The sequence below is a fragment of the Misgurnus anguillicaudatus genome, chromosome 21 (genome assembly GCF_027580225.2).
Source record: "Misgurnus anguillicaudatus chromosome 21, ASM2758022v2, whole genome shotgun sequence".
Taxonomy (NCBI): domain Eukaryota; kingdom Metazoa; phylum Chordata; class Actinopteri; order Cypriniformes; family Cobitidae; genus Misgurnus; species Misgurnus anguillicaudatus.
This window is the reverse complement of record NC_073357.2, coordinates 12875001-12882500: the sequence shown is the minus strand read 5'-3', so window position 1 is coordinate 12882500 and position 7500 is coordinate 12875001. Positions and strand designations below refer to the sequence as shown.

At 47.3% G+C, this 7500-nt stretch overlaps 11 non-coding genes across 11 annotated transcripts; all 11 read left to right on the top strand.

Moving 5' to 3' along the window:
• The first annotated feature begins 330 nt into the window (after nucleotides 1-330).
• trnak-uuu (transfer RNA lysine (anticodon UUU)) lies at nucleotides 331-403 on the top strand. The gene has a single exon. It is a non-coding gene; the product is annotated as a tRNA-Lys (tRNA).
• Nucleotides 404-504: 101 nt separating this feature from the next.
• On the top strand, nucleotides 505-586 carry trnas-aga (transfer RNA serine (anticodon AGA)). The gene has a single exon. It is a non-coding gene; the product is annotated as a tRNA-Ser (tRNA).
• A 1382-nt stretch (nucleotides 587-1968) lies between these two features.
• Nucleotides 1969-2109, top strand: LOC141354467 (U4 spliceosomal RNA). Its single transcript, XR_012360899.1, has one exon. It is a non-coding gene; the product is annotated as a U4 spliceosomal RNA (small nuclear RNA).
• A 501-nt stretch (nucleotides 2110-2610) lies between these two features.
• Nucleotides 2611-2683, top strand: trnak-uuu (transfer RNA lysine (anticodon UUU)). Its single transcript has one exon. It is a non-coding gene; the product is annotated as a tRNA-Lys (tRNA).
• Nucleotides 2684-2784: 101 nt separating this feature from the next.
• On the top strand, nucleotides 2785-2866 carry trnas-aga (transfer RNA serine (anticodon AGA)). The gene has a single exon. It is a non-coding gene; the product is annotated as a tRNA-Ser (tRNA).
• A 1382-nt stretch (nucleotides 2867-4248) lies between these two features.
• Nucleotides 4249-4389, top strand: LOC129418033 (U4 spliceosomal RNA). Its single transcript, XR_008635955.1, has one exon. It is a non-coding gene; the product is annotated as a U4 spliceosomal RNA (small nuclear RNA).
• Nucleotides 4390-4994: 605 nt separating this feature from the next.
• trnak-uuu (transfer RNA lysine (anticodon UUU)) lies at nucleotides 4995-5067 on the top strand. Its single transcript has one exon. It is a non-coding gene; the product is annotated as a tRNA-Lys (tRNA).
• Nucleotides 5068-5168: 101 nt separating this feature from the next.
• On the top strand, nucleotides 5169-5250 carry trnas-aga (transfer RNA serine (anticodon AGA)). Its single transcript has one exon. It is a non-coding gene; the product is annotated as a tRNA-Ser (tRNA).
• Nucleotides 5251-5452: 202 nt separating this feature from the next.
• Nucleotides 5453-5524, top strand: trnah-gug (transfer RNA histidin (anticodon GUG)). Its single transcript has one exon. It is a non-coding gene; the product is annotated as a tRNA-His (tRNA).
• Nucleotides 5525-6632: 1108 nt separating this feature from the next.
• On the top strand, nucleotides 6633-6773 carry LOC141354450 (U4 spliceosomal RNA). The gene has a single exon (XR_012360882.1). It is a non-coding gene; the product is annotated as a U4 spliceosomal RNA (small nuclear RNA).
• Nucleotides 6774-7378: 605 nt separating this feature from the next.
• trnak-uuu (transfer RNA lysine (anticodon UUU)) lies at nucleotides 7379-7451 on the top strand. Its single transcript has one exon. It is a non-coding gene; the product is annotated as a tRNA-Lys (tRNA).
• The last annotated feature ends 49 nt before the right edge of the window (nucleotides 7452-7500 follow it).

Genomic DNA, 7500 nt, shown 5'->3' with positions numbered 1-7500 from the left:
TGATTTTGTGGAGAGATAAGCAAATCACAAAAATGATTTAGCAGGCTTTTCACAGGGAGGGTCACGTTTTTGTCACATGTGCTTTATCTCGTGCAACTCGAGAGTCAGTTCATCATGTTACGCAGACACACCTACATTTACTAGAGCTTAGTAACGCTGCCTCTCTGATGACGTTTTGGAGGACAACAGCTTTTTCCCCAAGAGAAGAGTGTCTCAAGCTGAAGCAAGACTTCTCCACTTATAGAGCTCTCACGTACTCTGTTAGAAGACTGAAGCAGGCTCCTGCTCATTTGTGGCACTTATGCATGAGACGTGAAGCTCTGGAACTGAGCCCGGATAGCTCAGTCGGTAGAGCATCAGACTTTTAATCTGAGGGTCCAGGGTTCAAGTCCCTGTTTGGGCGATGAGTGCTCTCGCGAGAGCCTCGGTTGCATTTTGTGCCGCTGTATGAAGAGCTCCATTTCGTTGGAAACGGAGAGAGTAAAACATACCCAACGTCTGCATGTAGTCGTGGCCGAGTGGTTAAGGCGATGGACTAGAAATCCATTGGGGTCTCCCCGCGCAGGTTCGAATCCTGCCGACTACGTCTGCGGGAGTCTCTCTTTGGCTTTAGGGTCAGCTTTCGTACTCGATGGTGGATTGGACGTTGAGAGGCGCTTTGCTTAAGGTTTGCCGATGAACGTTAACAAAAAAGTTGATTGAGACCTTGGAAAATAAATGCCAAGCGCCTTCCGGTCGACACACTCAGGCAGACCTGCAGGCGGGGGTCTGGCGGAGCCTGGTGGCACGCCGTGATCGTATAGTGGTTAGAACTCTGCGTTGTGGCCGCAGCAACCCCGGTTCGAATCCGGGTCACCGCAGTCCATTCGAGAAGATGCGTGGTTGATCCTGTTGCTGTCCCTTTTGTGACCGGCTGGTCCATCCACTCTCTAAAAACGTAACCTCTTCTTACAAGTCCTTTTTCGGCACACACCAAGCCCAGAGGGTTCGCCCAGACGACTCGTCGTAGTCGTGGCCGCGTGCTTCAGGCGATTGACTCGAAAGCCGTTGGGGTCTTCCCACGCACGTTCTAACCCCGCCGACTAGGAGCGTTTGTTACCTGGACGTTCTCTTGTTGGACGTTTCAGCTCACGAGGTGCTGTATTTCGGCAGCTCAAGTTGTTACCATGGGATGTGCGAAGGGAAAACTAAGCAGCCTTTTGTTGTTTCTCCTGTGTGTGTTAAACAAGCAGCCCTGTTGTGGAGTGATGCAGCTTCCATTGTCATTTCGACCGTATACAGCACGTACAACATGAGGCCAAAGAAGAGCTGGAACAGGTCTTTGTTTAGAACGGATGTGCATTGTGGCTCATCGTGTTGATCCTAACCTGAGCCGTGTTCTGAGAGGTTAAGGATTAAGGCGCCACCCCTTTCTTTTCACAATTCCCATAATTCCCTGCCCCAGATTGTTGTCCTTAATTAATTTAAACGTGTTTTTGCACTTATGCTTTTCTTAATAGAAAGCGAATAATAAATAAACTTCTCGTGAAGATCTCTTACCCGCCGAAAAGGCACAACATACAGCAAAGCAGTACCTTCTTCTTCGTCTTCTTTTTCTTCTTCGTCTCTGTTTAATGGCGGGTAGCACCAACTTTAAGGTGCATTATCGCCACCTACTGTGTTGGAGTGTGAAGCAGAGTTTTTCCCCACAAAAAAACCTAGATACTCTTAATCAATCCTGTTATCTTTAAATAATGAAATAAACTCTCCGAGCTGTAACAGATTATATTCTAAGGGTTCAAGTCAACAATTCCCACTTGCCTAATTGCCCTCTGCAATGTTTACCCTTTCCTCAATATACTTTCGACAAAAACGAAAAACATGCTCTAAAATTTGTACCTGGAGTCTAATCTCAGTTGAAAGCTTGATTACCACTATGTCGTCCAGCGTCCAGGAATGTGCACAGGAGAGGTCGTGACCTTTGCTGTCATTCTTTCGCAGAGGCAATATCGTAGCCTATGAGGTTTACCCGAGGCGTGATCATTGCTGGTTGAAAACTTTACCCAATACCCCGCCGGGATGACTTGAAATACGGTCAGCTTTGGCAATTTTTGCCAGTCTCTTAAGAGACTTACAAGGTCGTTGTAAAAGAAAGATGTCCGCTGGTGTTGTTTGTAACGAGATTAGGGGGATCACAGTTTCATCCCAATCGTTGGTGTCACATTCATTTCAAGCTTTGATGAGGGTGTCGACGTCAAAGATATCAAGGTTGCGTGTTTACGGAGGGTTCTTTACGTCACGTGGGATGATTTTGTGGAGAGATAAGCAAATCACAAAAATGATTTAGCAGGCTTTTCACAGGGAGGGTCACGTTTTTGTCACATGTGCTTTATCTCGTGCAACTCGAGAGTCAGTTCATCATGTTACGCAGACACACCTACATTTACTAGAGCTTAGTAATGCTGCCTCTCTGATGACGTTTTGGAGGACAACAGCTTTTTCCCCAAGAGAAGAGTGTCTCAAGCTGAAGCAAGACTTCTCCACTTAAAGAGCTCTCACGTACTCTGTTAGAAGACTGAAGCAGGCTCCTGCTCATTTGTGGCACTTATGCATGAGACGTGAAGCTCTGGAACCTGGATAGCTCAGTCGGTAGAGCATCAGACTTTTAATCTGAGGGTCCAGGGTTCAAGTCCCTGTTTGGGCGATGAGTGCTCTCGCGAGAGCCTCGGTTGCATTTTGTGCCGCTGTATGAAGAGCTCCATTTCGTTGGAAACGGAGAGAGTAAAACATACCCAACGTCTGCATGTAGTCGTGGCCGAGTGGTTAAGGCGATGGACTAGAAATCCATTGGGGTCTCCCCGCGCAGGTTCGAATCCTGCCGACTACGTCTGCGGGCGTCTCTCTTTGGCTTTAGGGTCAGCTTTCGTACTCGATGGTGGATTGGACGTTGAGAGGCGCTTTGCTTAAGGTTTGCCGATGAACGTTAACAAAAAAGTTGATTGAGACCTTGGAAAATAAATGCCAAGTGCCTTCCGGTCGACACACTCAGGCAGACCTGCAGGCGGGGGTCTGGAGGAGCCTGGTGGCACGCCGTGATCGTATAGTGGTTAGCACTCTGCGTTGTGGCCGCAGCAACCCCGGTTCGAATCCGGGTCACCGCAGTCCATTCGAGAAGATGCGTGGTTGATCCTGTTGCTGTCCCTTTTGTGACCGGCTGGTCCATCCACTCTCTAAAAACGTAACCTCTTCTTACAAGTCCTTTTTCGGCACACACCAAGCCCAGAGGGTTCGCCCAGACGACTCGTCGTAGTCGTGGCCGCGTGCTTCAGGCGATTGACTCGAAAGCCGTTGGGGTCTTCCCACGCACGTTCTAACCCCGCCGACTAGGAGCGTTTGTTACCTGGACGTTCTCTTGTTGGACGTTTCAGCTCACGAGGTGCTGTATTTCGGCAGCTCAAGTTGTTACCATGGGATGTGCGAAGGGAAAACTAAGCAGCCTTTTGTTGTTTCTCCTGTGTGTGTTAAACAAGCAGCCCTGTTGTGGAGTGATGCAGCTTCCATTGTCATTTCGACCGTATACAGCACGTACAACATGAGGCCAAAGAAGAGCTGGAACAGGTCTTTGTTTAGAACGGATGTGCATTGTGGCTCATCGTGTTGATCCTAACCTGAGCCGTGTTCTGAGAGGTTAAGGATTAAGGCGCCACCCCTTTCTTTTCACAATTCCCATAATTCCCTGCCCCAGATTGTTGTCCTTAATTAATTTAAACGTGTTTTTGCACTTATGCTTTTCTTAATAGAAAGCGAATAATAAATAAACTTCTCGTGAAGATCTCTTACCCGCCGAAAAGGCACAACATACAGCAAAGCAGTACCTTCTTCTTCGTCTTCTTTTTCTTCTTCGTCTCTGTTTAATGGCGGGTAGCACCAACTTTAAGGTGCATTATCGCCACCTACTGTGTTGGAGTGTGAAGCAGAGTTTTTCCCCACAAAAAAACCTAGATACTCTTAATCAATCCTGTTATCTTTAAATAATGAAATAAACTCTCCGAGCTGTAACAGATTATATTCTAAGGGTTCAAGTCAACAATTCCCACTTGCCTAATTGCCCTCTGCAATGTTTACCCTTTCCTCAATATACTTTCGACAAAAACGAAAAACATGCTCTAAAATTTGTACCTGGAGTCTAATCTCAGTTGAAAGCTTGATTACCACTATGTCGTCCAGCGTCCAGGAATGTGCACAGGAGAGGTCGTGACCTTTGCTGTCATTCTTTCGCAGAGGCAATATCGTAGCCTATGAGGTTTACCCGAGGCGTGATCATTGCTGGTTGAAAACTTTACCCAATACCCCGCCGGGATGACTTGAAATACGGTCAGCTTTGGCAATTTTTGCCAGTCTCTTAAGAGACTTACAAGGTCGTTGTAAAAGAAAGATGTCCGCTGGTGTTGTTTGTAACGAGATTAGGGGGATCACAGTTTCATCCCAATCGTTGGTGTCACATTCATTTCAAGCTTTGATGAGGGTGTCGACGTCAAAGATATCAAGGTTGCGTGTTTACGGAGGGTTCTTTACGTCACGTGGGATGATTTTGTGGAGAGATAAGCAAATCACAAAAATGATTTAGCAGGCTTTTCACAGGGAGGGTCACGTTTTTGTCACATGTGCTTTATCTCGTGCAACTCGAGAGTCAGTTCATCATGTTACGCAGACACACCTACATTTACTAGAGCTTAGTAACGCTGCCTCTCTGATGACGTTTTGGAGGACAACAGCTTTTTCCCCAAGAGAAGAGTGTCTCAAGCTGAAGCAAGACTTCTCCACTTAAAGAGCTCTCACGTACTCTGTTAGAAGACTGAAGCAGGCTCCTGCTCATTTGTGGCATCCTAGTAACATTTACTGTCCGCAGACCGGCGAGTAATGAACAGGTCATGATAAAGAAATTCCATCTTTGTCTGCAAGCGTTATCAGACGAGAGGAGGCATGAGACGTGAAGCTCTGGAACTGAGCCCTGAGCCTGGATAGCTCAGTCGGTAGAGCATCAGACTTTTAATCTGAGGGTCCAGGGTTCAAGTCCCTGTTTGGGCGATGAGTGCTCTCGCGAGAGCCTCGGTTGCATTTTGTGCCGCTGTATGAAGAGCTCCATTTCGTTGGAAACGGAAAGAGTAAAACATACCCAACGTCTGCATGTAGTCGTGGCCGAGTGGTTAAGGCGATGGACTAGAAATCCATTGGGGTCTCCCCGCGCAGGTTCGAATCCTGCCGACTACGTCTGCGGGCGTCTCTCTTTGGCTTTAGGGTCAGCTTTCGTACTCGATGGTGGATTGGACGTTGAGAGGCGCTTTGCTTAAGGTTTGCCGATGAACGTTAACAAAAAAGTTGATTGAGACCTCGGAAAATCAATGCCAAGCGCCTTCCGGTCGACACACTCAGGCAGACCTTCAGGCGGGGGTCTGGCGGAGCCTGGTGGCACGCCGTGATCGTATAGTGGTTAGTACTCTGCGTTGTGGCCGCAGCAACCCCGGTTCGAATCCGGGTCACGGCAGTCCATTCGAGAAGATGCGTGGTTGATCCTGTTGCTGTCCCTTTTGTGACCGGCTGGTCCATCCACTCTCTAAAAACGTAACCTCTTCTTACAAGTCCTTTTTCGGCACACACCAAGCCCAGAGGGTTCGCCCGGACGACTCGTCGTAGTCGTGGCCGCGTGCTTCAGGCGATTGACTCGAAAGCCGTTGGGGTCTTCCCACGCACGTTCTAACCCCGCCGACTAGGAGCGTTTGTTACCTGGACGTTCTCTTGTTGGACGTTCCAGCTCACGAGGTGCTGTATTTCGGCAGCTCAAGTTGTTACCATGGGATGTGCGAAGGGAAAACTAAGCAGCCTTTTGTTGTTTCTCCTGTGTGTGTTAAACAAGCAGCCCTGTTGTGGAGTGATGCAGCTTCCATTGTCATTTCGACCGTATACAGCACGTACAACATGAGGCCAAAGAAGAGCTGGAACAGGTCTTTGTTTAGAACGGATGTGCATTGTGGCTCATCGTGTTGATCCTAACCTGAGCCGTGTTCTGAGAGGTTAAGGATTAAGGCGCCACCCCTTTCTTTTCACAATTCCCATAATTCCCTGCCCCAGATTGTTGTCCTTAATTAATTTAAACGTGGTTTTGCACTTATGCTTTTCTTAATAGAAAGCGAATAATAAATAAACTTCTCGTGAAGATCTCTTACCCGCCGAAAAGGCACAACATACAGCAAAGCAGTACCTTCTTCTTCGTCTTCTTTTTCTTCTTCGTCTCTGTTTAATGGCGGGTAGCACCAACTTTAAGGTGCATTATCGCCACCTACTGTGTTGGAGTGTGAAGCAGAGTTTTTCCCCACAAAAAAACCTAGATACTCTTAATCAATCCTGTTATCTTTAAATAATGAAATAAACTCTCCGAGCCGTAACAGATTATATTCTAAGGGTTCAAGTCAACAATTCCCACTTGCCTAATTGCCCTCTGCAATGTTTACCCTTTCCTCAATATACTTTCGACAAAAACGAAAAACATGCTCTAAAATTTGTACCTGGAGTCTAATCTCAGTTGAAAGCTTGATTACCACTATGTCGTCCAGCGTCCAGGAATGTGCACAGGAGAGGTCGTGACCTTTGCTGTCATTCTTTCGCAGAGGCAATATCGTAGCCTATGAGGTTTACCCGAGGCGTGATCATTGCTGGTTGAAAACTTTACCCAATACCCCGCCGGGATGACTTGAAATATGGTCAGCTTTGGCAATTTTTGCCAGTCTCTTAAGAGACTTACAAGGTCGTTGTAAAAGAAAGATGTCCGCTGGTGTTGTTTGTAACGAGATCAGGGGGATCACAGTTTCATCCCAATCGTTGGTGTCACATTCATTTCAAGCTTTGATGAGGGTGTCGACGTCAAAGATATCAAGGTTGCGTGTTTACGGAGGGTTCTTTACGTCACGTGGGATGATTTTGTGGAGAGATAAGCAAATCACAAAAATGATTTAGCAGGCTTTTCACAGGGAGGGTCACGTTTTTGTCACATGTGCTTTATCTCGTGCAACTCGAGAGTCAGTTCATCATGTTACGCAGACACACCTACATTTACTAGAGCTTAGTAACGCTGCCTCTCTGATGACGTTTTGGAGGACAACAGCTTTTTCCCCAAGAGAAGAGTGTCTCAAGCTGAAGCAAGACTTCTCCACTTAAAGAGCTCTCACGTACTCTGTTAGAAGACTGAAGCAGGCTCCTGCTCATTTGTGGCATCCTAGTAACATTTACTGTCCGCAGACCGGCGAGTAATGAACAGGTCATGATAAAGAAATTCCATCTTTGTCTGCAAGCGTTATCAGACGAGAGGAGACATGAGACGTGAAGCTCTGGAACTGAGCCCTGAGCCCGGATAGCTCAGTCGGTAGAGCATCAGACTTTTAATCTGAGGGTCCAGGGTTCAAGTCCCTGTTTGGGCGATGAGTGCTCTCGCGAGAGCCTCGGTTGCATTTTGTGCCGCTGTATGAA